We start from the raw sequence: 14,481 nt of genomic DNA, 5'->3' as shown, positions 1-14,481 counted from the left end.
GCACGGTCAGGTCATCGGAGGTCCCGGTTGGCTCCGGCGGGTCCCGGCCAAGGCGCGCTGCCGGAGTCTTGCCCATCTTCAGATCCTTCCAAAAGATGTAGGGATCTGGGTCGAAGGAGTCAAGGGCGCGCTTCCGGAAAGTTCCTCGCCGCTCTGCTTCGATGAGGGGGAAGCGGTCCTTGGCCTGAAACAAGATAAAAAGGAAGGTTAACAAAAGCAGAAAGTTACCGGCAAAAGACAACCCCAAATTGCGCAATCTCTTACTTCTTGAGTCGGAGGGTTAGAAGAACTGAGGGGAAGGAGGCCCCATTCCCAGGCAAATGGCATAGCAGTTTGGCAAATCTGCTTAGCTTTGCGAACAACATCCTTCTTGCTAAGGGGCGGCCTGTGATCTTGGTAGGATCGCCAGGGCCATACATCTCGCTCATCCTATGCGCACGGCGCTTCAGAGGAAGCACCCGGCGTGAAATAAAGGTGCGGATGATATCATCAGAGCAGATCTTGGTCTCCTTCTTCAGAGAAGCCAAGAAGCGTACTACCCGGTTGGTTTCGGCGTGATCCGTCTTCGGGTTGTAGCTCCAATTGGTTCTGCTAGGGGGCCCCGCTTGGTATGGAGGAAGATCGATAAGATTGGCGCGGCCGCTGTTCTTCACATAGAAAAAAGTTCCTTGCCAGGCGCGGCAGGACTCGAGGCCGGAAAACTTAAGAAAGGTGCTCCCTTGGCGGGAGCCAACGATGCAGGATCCGCACTCCACGGGCGGTTTGGGCTTAGGGATTTCCTTGCCCTGGACGGAGTTGATCCGCAAATTAAAGAAGCGGGCAAACGTCTCACGAGTGGGACGGATGCCGATATAGGCCTCCATGAAGGTGGCATAGCAAGAAAGATAGAAAATGGCATTGCCAGGAAGGTGGTGAGGTTGGAGTTCGTAAAAATCTAAAAACTCCCGAAAAAAAGGGGAGGCAGGAAGGCCGAAGCCACGCTCAAAGTGAGCAAGAAAAACAACATGTTCACCGGCTTCGGGGTCCGGTTCGATTTCGTCATCAGGAATCCGGCAAGTGACACCTTCCAGAATCCGGCGAGACCGGTACAACCAATCGATCTCAAACTCAGTAACATTGGAGCCCATCCAGGCTCCGCGGGTGATTGGGGAAGGCTCCTCGCCGGAAGATTGGCTGGAGCTGCTAGATGCTTCGCCAGAGCTACTCGTTTCTTGGCTACCGGAAGCTTGGCTAAAGCTACCGGATTCCAGATGGCCACCGGACTCTTGGAGGCTACCGGATTCTTGACGGCTACCGGATTCCTGCTGGTTGCCGGAATCGGTCTCCATCGGATCTGAAGCCGTGGATTCGCCGGGAGATGGTCTACGGCGCTTAACGGAAAGAGAAGAAGAAGATGCGGAGGAAGATTCCTCGTCAGACATTGGAAGGGTAGGCGGAAAAACAGAAATCCCACACTTGACCCCCGCGTGAAGATCTACGAGTAAGAAGAAAACCAAAGAAAAAGAAGAAATAAGAACACCGCAGACCAAGATCTGAAAAGAAAGCAGATGGCAAGCAAAACGAAATTGGTACCAACCTTGATCGGCGCAGTCGCTGAGGGAAGTGTTTGCTAGCGGTGGAGCGGACCTGCGGTCGCCGGCGAGTACCGTCGACGGTGAGGCGGAGAAGCTCGCGAAGAAGCGCAAATGCGGCGGGTGCGGTGAAGTTGCTGCCGAAGATCTCCGCGCAGCGAAGTCCGGCGGAAGCACAGCGTGAGTTCGCCGGGCGCCGGAGCTTGAGCGAGCAACGGCGGACGAAGAACGGCGGAAGAGCGAAAGCGAGGAGCACTGTGCGCGAAGGATGAGGAATGCGAAGAAGATGAAGAAGAAGGGGCGGTTGTGTTTATAAAGGAGAGAGAAGGTGGGCAGGAAACCGCTGGGCCGCGGCGGTTCGCCTCGCGGCCCACAACGGTTCGCGCCTTGGGCCGCCACGTGGCGAGGGAATACACGCGAGAAAATGGGACGCCACACGGAGGCGCACACGGGATCCCGAAGAGGTAGTGGGATCCGCAGCGGTGCATTAAATGGGCGCGCGGGAGTCGAAGCGATATGACAACTGACACTGGCGCGTCAGTCACAGTGCGCATGTCTCTGTCAGGCGCGGGGCCCGAAATATTCTCGACTTCGCCGAGGGAGGAGTAAAGACACATGATACCGGAAAAGAGAGATGCCGGAACGTGCCTTGCAAAGAGAAGAAAGAGAACAAGGGTAAAGGTGCCGGAACCAAGCTCAAGACATGAGTGATTAAATCGGTATCTTAAAGAAATGAGAACCTGGCATGGTCTGTAGGATAGAATCCTCCAGGCTATACCAGCTTCGGGGACTAATGTTGGGGGAATAACCCCCGGTATGCCAAAGGCATGCCAAACCGGATGGTTTGAGCCATCAAGATACCGGTTTAATGTTCTTACCGGAAGCCTGGTAGGAATTTGGGAAAGCAAAGCTAGGACGGTATCCCCAAAGGGGTATGCCGGAACCGATAAAGAAGGTACCGGAAAGGAGGGCTGACGGCAGACTGGTCAAAGATTCTCTTCTGAGCAAGAAGACAAGGATGAGCTAAGCAAAGTGGCTTTAATCAGAGCCCTGGCGCCAAAGAGAGGGGTGACGTCCAAAGAAGCCGGAGGACATCAGCAGCCCTGATTAAAGAGGACTCCGGCGTCACCCATGATTAAAGTAGCTTTGTACAGTAGCCTTGTAAAGTAGTTTGTCCAGTCAAAGATGCCATTAGGGTTTCTTGCACTGTAAGCCACCCTCTCCCCTATATAAGGAGAGGGGGCAGCCCTTCTTCACGGGTATGTAGGTACGCGTGAGACCACAGGAGAGTTTTAGGCAATAAAACTTGTAACCATGTTGTGATCAATGAAGCTAGCGATATAGTAAAGAGTTCTTCCTCTTGTCTCTCTTCTTGTATACCGGTCTCTGGCTGTGTTCTTGAGGAAAGCATCCGGAAGTTCTTCCCATCTAATCGCAAACCCTCCCCCGAATCCTCTAGCGTCCATTCGGCCCCAATCTAAGCCATCCTATGGCATCTGCTCGTTCACCACGACGACAACTAATGTCCAGTAGCATTATGCAATGTCCAGAAGTGTTAAGAATGATTGTGTCACCTCTGAATATGTTAATTTATATTGTGCACTAACCCTCTAATGAGTTGTTTCGAGTTTGGTGTGGAGGAAGTTTTCAAGGATCAAGAGAGGAGTATGATGCAACATGATCAAGGAGAGTGAAAGCTCTAAGCTTGGGGATGCCCCGGTGGTTCACCCCTGCATATATTAAGAAGACTCAAGCGTCTAAGCTTGGGGATGCCCAAGGCATCCCCTTCTTCATCGACAACATTATCAGGTTCCTCCCCTGAAACTATATTTTTATTCCATCACATCTTATGTGCTTTTTCTTGGAGCGTCAGTTTGTTTTTGTTTTTTGTTTTGTTTGAATAAAATGGATCCTAGCATTCACTTTATGGGAGAGAGACACGCTCCGCTGTAGCATATGGACAAGTATGTCCTTGGTTTCTACTCATAGTATTCATGGCGAAGTTTCTCCTTCGTTAAATTGTTATATGGTTGGAATTGGAAAATGATACATGTAGTAATTGCTATAAATGTTTTGGGTAATGTGATACTTGGCAATTGTTGTGCTCATGATTAAGCTCTTGCATCATATGCTTTGCTCCCATTAATGAAGAAATACATAGAGCATGCTAAAATTTGGTTTGCATATTTGGTTTCTCTAAGGTCTAGATAATTTCTAGTATTGAGTTTGAACAACAAGGAAGACGGTGTAGAGTCTTATAATGTTTTCAATATGTCTTTTATGTGAGTTTTGCTGCACCGGTTCATCCTTGTGTTTGTTTCAAATAAGCCTTGCTAGCCTAAACCTTGTATCGAGAGGGAATACTTCTCATGCATCCAAAATACTTGAGCCAACCACTATGCCATTTGTGTCCACCATACCTACCTACTACATGGTATTTTCCGCCATTCCAAAGTAAATTGCTTGAGTGCTACCTTTAAAATTCCATCATTCACCTTTGCAATATATAGCTCATGGGACAAATAGCTTAAAAACTATTGTGGTATCGAATATGTAATTATGCACTTTATCTCTTATTAAGTTGCTTGTTGTGCGATAACCATGTTTCTTGGGGACGCCATCACCTCTTCCTTGTTGAATTTCATGTGAGTTGCTATGCATGTTCGTCTTGTCTGAAGGAAGGGCGATCTACACTGAGTTGAATGGTTTGAGCATGCATATTGTTAGAGAAGAACATTGGGCCGCTAACTAAAGCCATGATCCATGGTGGAAGTTTCAGTTTTGGACAAACATCCTCAAATCTCTAATGAGAAAAGAATTAATTGTTGTTGAATGCTTAAGCATTAAAAGAGGAGTCCATTATCTGTTGTCTATGTTGTCCCGGTATGGATGTCTAAGTTGAGAATAATCAAAAGCGAGAAATCCAAATGCGAGCTTTCTCCTTAGACCTTTGTACAGGCGGCATAGAGGTACCCCTTTGTGATACTTGGTTAAAGCATATGTATTGCGGTGATAATCCAGGTAGTCCAAGCTAATTAGGACAAGGTGAGGGCACTATTAGTACACTATGCATGAGGCTTGCAACTTGTAAGATATAATTTACATGATACATATGCTTTATTACTACCGTTGACAAAATTGTTTCATGTTTTCAAAATCAAAGCTCTAGCACAAATATAGCAATCGATGCTTTTCCTCTATGGAGGACCATTCTTTTACTTTCAATGTTGAGTCAGTTCACCTATTTCTCTCCACCTCAAGAAGCAAACACTTGTGTGAACTGTGCATTGATTCCTACATACTTGCTTATTGCACTTATTATATTACTCTATGTTGACAATATCCATGAGATATACATGTTACAAGTTGAAAGCAACCGCTGAAACTTAATCTTCTTTTGTGTTGCTTCAATGCTTTTACTATGAATTATTGCTTTATGAGTTAACTCTTATGCAAGACTTAATTGATGCTTGTCTTGAAGTGCTATTCATGAAAAGTCTTTGCTTTATGATTCACTTGTTTAAGAAGACTCAAGCGTCTAAGCTTGGGGATGCCCAAGGCATCCCCTTCTTCATCGACAACATTATCAGGTTCCTCCCCTGAAACTATATTTTTATTCCATCACATCTTATGTGCTTTTTCTTGGAGCGTCAGTTTGTTTTTGTTTTTTGTTTTGTTTGAATAAAATGGATCCGAGCATTCACTTTATGGGAGAGAGACACGCTCCGCTGTAGCATATGGACAAGTATGTCCTTGGTTTCTACTCATAGTATTCATGGCGAAGTTTCTCCTTCGTTAAATTGTTATATGGTTGGAATTGGAAAATGATACATGTAGTAATTGCTATAAATGTTTTGGGTAATGTGATACTTGGCAATTGTTGTGCTCATGATTAAGCTCTTGCATCATATGCTTTGCACCCATTAATGAAGAAATACATAGAGCATGCTAAAATTTGGTTTGCATATTTGGTTTCTCTAAGGTCTAGATAATTTCTAGTATTGAGTTTGAACAACAAGGAAGACGGTGTAGAGTCTTATAATGTTTTCAATATGTCTTTTATGTGAGTTTTGCTGCACCGGTTCATCCTTGTGTTTGTTTCAAATAAGCCTTGCTAGCCTAAACCTTGTATCGAGAGGGAATACTTCTCATGCATCCAAAATACTTGAGCCAACCACTATGCCATTTGTGTCCACCATACCTACCTACTACATGGTATTTTCCGCCATTCCAAAGTAAATTGCTTGAGTGCTACCTTTAAAATTCCATCATTCACCTTTGCAATATATAGCTCATGGGACAAATAGCTTAAAAACTATTGTGGTATCGAATATGTAATTATGCACTTTATCTCTTATTAAGTTGCTTGTTGTGCGATAACCATGTTTACTGGGGACGCCATCAACTTTTCATTGTTGAATTTCATGTGAGTTGCTATGCATGTTCGTCTTGTCTGAAGTAAGGGCGATCTACACTGAGTTGAATGGTTTGAGCATGCATATTGTTAGAGAAGAACATTGGGCCGCTAACTAAAGCCATGATCCATGGTGGAAGTTTCAGTTTTGGACAAACATCCTCAAATCTCTAATGAGAAAAGAATTAATTGTTGTTGAATGCTTAAGCATTAAAAGAGGAGTCCATTATCTGTTGTCTATGTTGTCCCGGTATGGATGTCTAAGTTGAGAATAATCAAAAGCGAGAAATCCAAATGCGAGCTTTCTCCTTAGACCTTTGTACAGGCGGCATAGAGGTACCCCTTTGTGATACTTGGTTAAAGCATATGTATTGCGGTGATAATCCAGGTAGTCCAAGCTAATTAGGACAAGGTGAGGGCACTATTAGTACACTATGCATGAGGCTTGCAACTTGTAAGATATAATTTACATGATACATATGCTTTATTACTACCGTTGACAAAATTGTTTCATGTTTTCAAAATCAAAGCTCTAGCACAAATATAGCAATCGATGCTTTTCCTCTATGGAGGACCATTCTTTTACTTTCAATGTTGAGTCAGTTCACCTATTTCTCTCCACCTCAAGAAGCAAACACTTGTGTGAACTGTGCATTGATTCCTACATACTTGCTTATTGCACTTATTATATTACTCTATGTTGACAATATCCATGAGATATACATGTTACAAGTTGAAAGCAACCGCTGAAACTTAATCTTCTTTTGTGTTGCTTCAATGCTTTTACTATGAATTATTGCTTTATGAGTTAACTCTTATGCAAGACTTAATTGATGCTTGTCTTGAAGTGCTATTCATGAAAAGTCTTTGCTTTATGATTCACTTGTTTAAGAAGACTCAAGCGTCTAAGCTTGGGGATGCCCAAGGCATCCCCTTCTTCATCGACAACATTATCAGGTTCCTCCCCTGAAACTATATTTTTATTCCATCACATCTTATGTGCTTTTTCTTGGAGCGTCGGTTTGTTTTTGTTTTTTGTTTTGTTTGAATAAAATGGATCCTAGCATTCACTTTATGGGAGAGAGACACGCTCCGCTGTAGCATATGGACAAGTATGTCCTTGGTTTCTACTCATAGTATTCATGGCGAAGTTTCTCCTTCGTTAAATTGTTATATGGTTGGAATTGGAAAATGATACATGTAGTAATTGCTATAAATGTTTTGGGTAATGTGATACTTGGCAATTGTTGTGCTCATGATTAAGCTCTTGCATCATATGCTTTGCACCCATTAATGAAGAAATACATAGAGCATGCTAAAATTTGGTTTGCATATTTGGTTTCTCTAAGGTCTAGATAATTTCTAGTATTGAGTTTGAACAACAAGGAAGACGGTGTAGAGTCTTATAATGTTTTCAATATGTCTTTTATGTGAGTTTTGCTGCACCGGTTCATCCTTGTGTTTGTTTCAAATAAGCCTTGCTAGCCTAAACCTTGTATCGAGAGGGAATACTTCTCATGCATCCAAAATACTTGAGCCAACCACTATGCCATTTGTGTCCACCATACCTACCTACTACATGGTATTTTCCGCCATTCCAAAGTAAATTGCTTGAGTGCTACCTTTAAAATTCCATCATTCACCTTTGCAATATATAGCTCATGGGACAAATAGCTTAAAAACTATTGTGGTATCGAATATGTAATTATGCACTTTATCTCTTATTAAGTTGCTTGTTGTGCGATAACCATGTTTCTTTGGGGACGCCATCAACTTTTCATTGTTGAATTTCATGTGCGTGGCTATGCATGGTCGTCTTGTCTGAAGTAAGGGCGATCTACACCGAGTTGAATGGTTTGAGCATGCATATTGTTAGAGAAGAACATTGGGCCGCTAACTAAAGCCATGATCCATGGTGGAAGTTTCAGTTTTGGACAAACATCCTCAAATCTCTAATGAGAAAAGAATTAATTGTTGTTGAATGCTTAAGCATTAAAAGAGGAGTCCATTATCTGTTGTCTATGTTGTCCCGGTATGGATGTCTAAGTTGAGAATAATCAAAAGCGAGAAATCCAAATGCGAGCTTTCTCCTTAGACCTTTGTACAGGCGGCATAGAGGTACCCCTTTGTGATACTTGGTTAAAGCATATGTATTGCGGTGATAATCCAGGTAGTCCAAGCTAATTAGGACAAGGTGAGGGCACTATTAGTACACTATGCATGAGGCTTGCAACTTGTAAGATATAATTTACATGATACATATGCTTTATTACTACCGTTGACAAAATTGTTTCATGTTTTCAAAATCAAAGCTCTAGCACAAATATAGCAATCGATGCTTTTCCTCTATGGAGGACCATTCTTTTACTTTCAATGTTGAGTCAGTTCACCTATTTCTCTCCACCTCAAGAAGCAAACACTTGTGTGAACTGTGCATTGATTCCTACATACTTGATTATTGCACTTATTATATTACTCTATGTTGACAATATCCATGAGATATACATGTTACAAGTTGAAAGCAACCGCTGAAACTTAATCTTCTTTTGTGTTGCTTCAATGCTTTTACTATGAATTATTGCTTTATGAGTTAACTCTTATGCAAGACTTAATTGATGCTTGTCTTGAAGTGCTATTCATGAAAAGTCTTTGCTTTATGATTCACTTGTTTAAGAAGACTCAAGCGTCTAAGCTTGGGGATGCCCAAGGCATCCCCTTCTTCATCGACAACATTATCAGGTTCCTCCCCTGAAACTATATTTTTATTCCATCACATCTTATGTGCTTTTTCTTGGAGCGTCGGTTTGTTTTTGTTTTTTGTTTTGTTTGAATAAAATGGATCCTAGCATTCACTTTATGGGAGAGAGACACGCTCCGCTGTAGCATATGGACAAGTATGTCCTTGGTTTCTACTCATAGTATTCATGGCGAAGTTTCTCCTTCGTTAAATTGTTATATGGTTGGAATTGGAAAATGATACATGTAGTAATTGCTATAAATGTTTTGGGTAATGTGATACTTGGCAATTGTTGTGCTCATGATTAAGCTCTTGCATCATATGCTTTGCACCCATTAATGAAGAAATACATAGAGCATGCTAAAATTTGGTTTGCATATTTGGTTTCTCTAAGGTCTAGATAATTTCTAGTATTGAGTTTGAACAACAAGGAAGACGGTGTAGAGTCTTATAATGTTTTCAATATGTCTTTTATGTGAGTTTTGCTGCACCGGTTCATCCTTGTGTTTGTTTCAAATAAGCCTTGCTAGCCTAAACCTTGTATCGAGAGGGAATACTTCTCATGCATCCAAAATACTTGAGCCAACCACTATGCCATTTGTGTCCACCATACCTACCTACTACATGGTATTTTCCGCCATTCCAAAGTAAATTGCTTGAGTGCTACCTTTAAAATTCCATCATTCACCTTTGCAATATATAGCTCATGGGACAAATAGCTTAAAAACTATTGTGGTATCGAATATGTAATTATGCACTTTATCTCTTATTAAGTTGCTTGTTGTGCGATAACCATGTTTCACTGGGACGCCATCAACTTTTCATTGTTGAATTTCATGTGAGTTGCTATGCATGTTCGTCTTGTCTGAAGTAAGGGCGATCTACACTGAGTTGAATGGTTTGAGCATGCATATTGTTAGAGAAGAACATTGGGCCGCTAACTAAAGCCATGATCCATGGTGGAAGTTTCAGTTTTGGACAAACATCCTCAAATCTCTAATGAGAAAAGAATTAATTGTTGTTGAATGCTTAAGCATTAAAAGAGGAGTCCATTATCTGTTGTCTATGTTGTCCCGGTATGGATGTCTAAGTTGAGAATAATCAAAAGCGAGAAATCCAAATGCGAGCTTTCTCCTTAGACCTTTGTACAGGCGGCATAGAGGTACCCCTTTGTGATACTTGGTTAAAGCATATGTATTGCGGTGATAATCCAGGTAGTCCAAGCTAATTAGGACAAGGTGAGGGCACTATTAGTACACTATGCATGAGGCTTGCAACTTGTAAGATATAATTTACATGATACATATGCTTTATTACTACCGTTGACAAAATTGTTTCATGTTTTCAAAATCAAAGCTCTAGCACAAATATAGCAATCGATGCTTTTCCTCTATGGAGGACCATTCTTTTACTTTCAATGTTGAGTCAGTTCACCTATTTCTCTCCACCTCAAGAAGCAAACACTTGTGTGAACTGTGCATTGATTCCTACATACTTGCTTATTGCACTTATTATATTACTCTATGTTGACAATATCCATGAGATATACATGTTACAAGTTGAAAGCAACCGCTGAAACTTAATCTTCTTTTGTGTTGCTTCAATGCTTTTACTATGAATTATTGCTTTATGAGTTAACTCTTATGCAAGACTTAATTGATGCTTGTCTTGAAGTGCTATTCATGAAAAGTCTTTGCTTTATGATTCACTTGTTTACTCATGTCATATATATGCTTTACAAATAGTATGATCAAGATTATGATGGCATGTCACTCCAGAAATTATCTGTGTTATCGTTTTACCTGCTCGGGACGAGCAGAACTAAGCTTGGGGATGCTGATACGTCTCCAACGTATCGATAATTTCTTATGTTCCATGCCACATTATTGATGTTATCTACATGTTTTATGCACACTTTATGTCATATTCGTGCATTTTACGGAACTAACCTATTAACAAGATGCCGAAGTGCCGATTCTTTGTTCTGCTGTTTTTGGTTTCAGAAATCCTAGTAAGGAAATATTCTCGAGGAATTGGACGAAATCAAAGCCCGAGGGCCTATTTTTCCACGAAGCTTCCGGAAGTCCGAAGACGAGACGAAGAGGGGCCACGGGGTGGCCAAACCCTAGGCGGCGCGGCCCCCCCGCGGGTCGCGCCGGCCTATGGTGTGGGCCCCCGTGCCGCCTCTTGACTTGCCCTTCCGCCTACTTAAAGCCTCCGTGACGAAACCCCCGCATCGAGAGCCACGATACGGAAAACCTTCCGTAGACGCCACCAACGCCGATCCCATCTCGGGGGATCCAGGAGATCGCCTCCGGCACCCTGCCGGAGAGGGGAATCATCTCCCGGAGGACTCTACGCCGCCATGGTCGCCTCCGGTGTGATGTGTGAGTAGTCTACCCCTGGCTTATGGGTCCATAGCAGTAGCTAGATGGTTGTCTTCTCCCCATTGTGCTATCATTGTCGGATCTTGTGAGCTGCCTAACATGATCAAGATCATCTATCTGTAATTCTATATGTTGCGTTTGTTGGGATCCGATGAATAGAGAATACTTGTTATGTTGATTATCAAAGTTATATCTACGTGTTGTTTATGATCTTGCATGCTTTCCGTTACTAGTAGATGCTCTGGCCAAGTAGATGCTTGTAACTCCAAGAGGGAGTACTTATGCTCGATAGTGGGTTCATGCCTGCATTGACACAGGACGTGTGAGAAAGTTCTAAGGTTGTGTTGTCTTTGTTGCCACTAGGGATAAAACATTGATGCTATGTCTAAGGATGTAGTTGTTGATTACATTACGCACCATACTTAATGCAATTGTCTGTTGCTTTGCAACTTAATACTGGAGGGGGTTCGGATGATAACCTGAAGGTGGACTTTTTAGGCATAGATGCAGTTGGATGGCGGTCTATGTACTTTGTCGTAATGCCCAATTAAATCTCACTATACTCATCATGATATGTATGTGCATTGTCATGCTCTCTTTATTTGTCAATTGCCCAACTGTAATTTGTTCACCCAACATGCTGCTTGTCTTATGGGAGAGACACCTCTAGTGAACTGTGGACCCCGGTCCAATTCTCTTTACTGAAATACAATCTCTTTGCAATACTTGTTCTACCGTTGTCCGCAAACAATCATCTACCACACAATACGGGTATTCCTTTGTAACAGGTAGCAGGTGAGATTGACAACCTCACTGTTTCGTTGGGGCAAAGTACTTTGGTTGTGTTGTGCAGGTTCCACGTTGGCGCCGGAATCCCTGGTGTTGCGCCGCACTACATCCCGCCGCCATCAACCTTCAACGTGCTTCTTGGCTCCTCCTGGTTCGATAAACCTTGGTTTCTTTCTGAGGGAAAACTTGCTGCTGTGCGCATCATACCTTCCTCTTGGGGTTCCCAACGAACGTGTGAGTTACACGCCATCAGTAGACTACTCACACATCACTCCGGAGGCGACCATGGCGGCGTAGAGTCCTCCGGGAGATGAATCTCCTCTCCGGCAGGGTGCCAAAGGCGATCTCCTGGATCCCCCGAGATGGTATCGGCGGCGGCGGCGTCTCTGGAAGGTTTTCCGTATCGTGGCTCTCGGTACTGGGGGTTTCGCAACGGAGGCTTTAAGTAGGCGGAAGGGCAGGTCAGGAGGCGGCACGAGGGCCCCACACCACAGGGCCGCGCGGCCAAGGGGGCCGCGCCGCCTAGGGTGTGGCCACCTCGTGGCCCCACTTTCGTCTCCTCTTCGGACTTCTGGAAGCTTCGTGGCAAAATAGGACCACTGGGCGTTGATTTCGTCCAATTCCGAGAATATTTCCTTACTAGGATTTCTGAAACCAAAACAAGCAGAAAAATGACATCGGCACTTCGGCATCTTGTTAATAGGTTAGTTCCAGAAAATGCACGAATATGACATAAAGTGTGCATAAAACATGTAGATAACATCAATAATGTGGCATGGAACATAAGAAATTATCGATACGTCGGAGACGTATCAACAAACACCAAACCACAAAAGGGTAACAACACAATATCCAAACTAGGTACGGCACCTGTTGAGCATACATGACTTTTGGCGTAAAATCACGTTAACCAACACTAGCATCATCTTGTTCTTTGCAAGGTGCTATGCTTATCAGTCTAATCCCAATACACCACCTACTTCAGGTGGCACGATGATGTCAAGTGCAGGCTCACCAGTACCAACTCTCTTGCATCAGTCTCCATTGAAGGTACGCCACTGCTGCAGTAGACACCATTAGCAATGCAAGCTGAAGGTGTTCTTATCCTCATATCAAGATCACATAATACAGGTGTCAAGCTACATGCACTAGCCAACACAATCAAAAGTCCGAACTAGGATCGCTAGGAAAAAAACATGAAGATCTTTTTTTCGAATCCCACGCTGAACATCTTTTTCACTAATTAGGTAAGCTCCTGCTGACAAACATATTACAGCAACTCCAGCAGTGGCTCTATATTTTGGCGCTGTGGGCTGATGCTGCGCATGGAGCCGGCAATAGCTTCACCGGAAGCTGCAAACTGTGGCGGCCAAATGCAGGGCTGAAACAGCGTATTTTCAGAGGCGCTATAAATGCAGCGTCAAAAACAGAATATAATGAAAAATAGAGTGCAGTAAAACAGAAGATCAAACAAAGACTAGAAATAGACATAAAATAGGATAAAATTAGCTTGATAGATACTCCGTAGTTCATATTTTTACAAAGTAGTGCGATAAAACTAAACTAAAACTCGACATCTGACGAGTCCGGTGTCGTGCCCGACACCGGATCCGACGAGAAGAGGTCAATCCAACGGGGGTCGTCCTCGCCAATGGTGGTCGGCCCGGCGAGCTGCGCTTCGATGAAGGCCCGCTTCGTCGCCTTCTCCGCCCTCCGTCGTGCGCGGTCCTCCTTCTTCGCAGCCCGCCTCGTCGCCTTCTCCGCCCTCCGTCTGCAGAAGTGCTCGTTCTCGGCGGCAACGTCCTCGGGGAAGCGGGCCGCCCACTCGCGCGCCGCGCGCTCGTCCCGCTCGGCGATGCGCAAACGGCGCTCCGTCTCGCGGCGGCGGCGCTGTTCCTCCTGTCTAACAATGTACGGCGGCGACGCGAGATCCTCGGCCTGCTGGCCCGTCCACACGTCATGGAAATTCATCGACGATCGCGGGCGCCCGAGCCGCCACACCACGGCATCGTACGCGCGCGCGGCCTCGTGCGCGGTCTCGTAGGTGCCGAGGCCGATGCGCTCGCCGCCGTCACGTATCTCCGCGTAATACGTACCTTTGGGGCGCGCGTGGACGCCGCGGTACCCCGTGCCCGAGACGCGGCAGTACCGCGAGCTCGACGCGAGACGAGGCATGGCGGCGGCGGCGGAAGCGGAGCCGCGGCGGCGATATTAGGCGCAGATGGGCAAATTTCAGCAACCCGTGTCCATCTTTTTTTTTGGCAGGATTACACCATTTACCACCTTCCAATTAGAAAATAGTACTGTTCAGTCTTCCCCTGTTGGGCCCAATATTTCACTTTGGGTTGCCAACGGCCATCTACATGGTAATTGCTATCGGCCTACTTGCTCCGGCTGTCGAAGCCCAATAACTACAAATGGGCCTTTCTACTCATGCAATTTCGGCCCTTTTCTAATGAAACACAGATCCTATGAATGGCAAAAAAAAACGCAGAGATTATACATAAAAGTTGTTTTTATTTATTTTGAATTATTGGGTTCCAATTTTTGAAACTGCTCATGCCCAATATGAAAATCCTTGAT

Source organism: Lolium perenne, chromosome 4 (assembly GCF_019359855.2).
Source record: "Lolium perenne isolate Kyuss_39 chromosome 4, Kyuss_2.0, whole genome shotgun sequence".
NCBI lineage: Eukaryota > Viridiplantae > Streptophyta > Magnoliopsida > Poales > Poaceae > Lolium > Lolium perenne.
Note: the sequence above shows the minus strand (reverse complement) of the source record.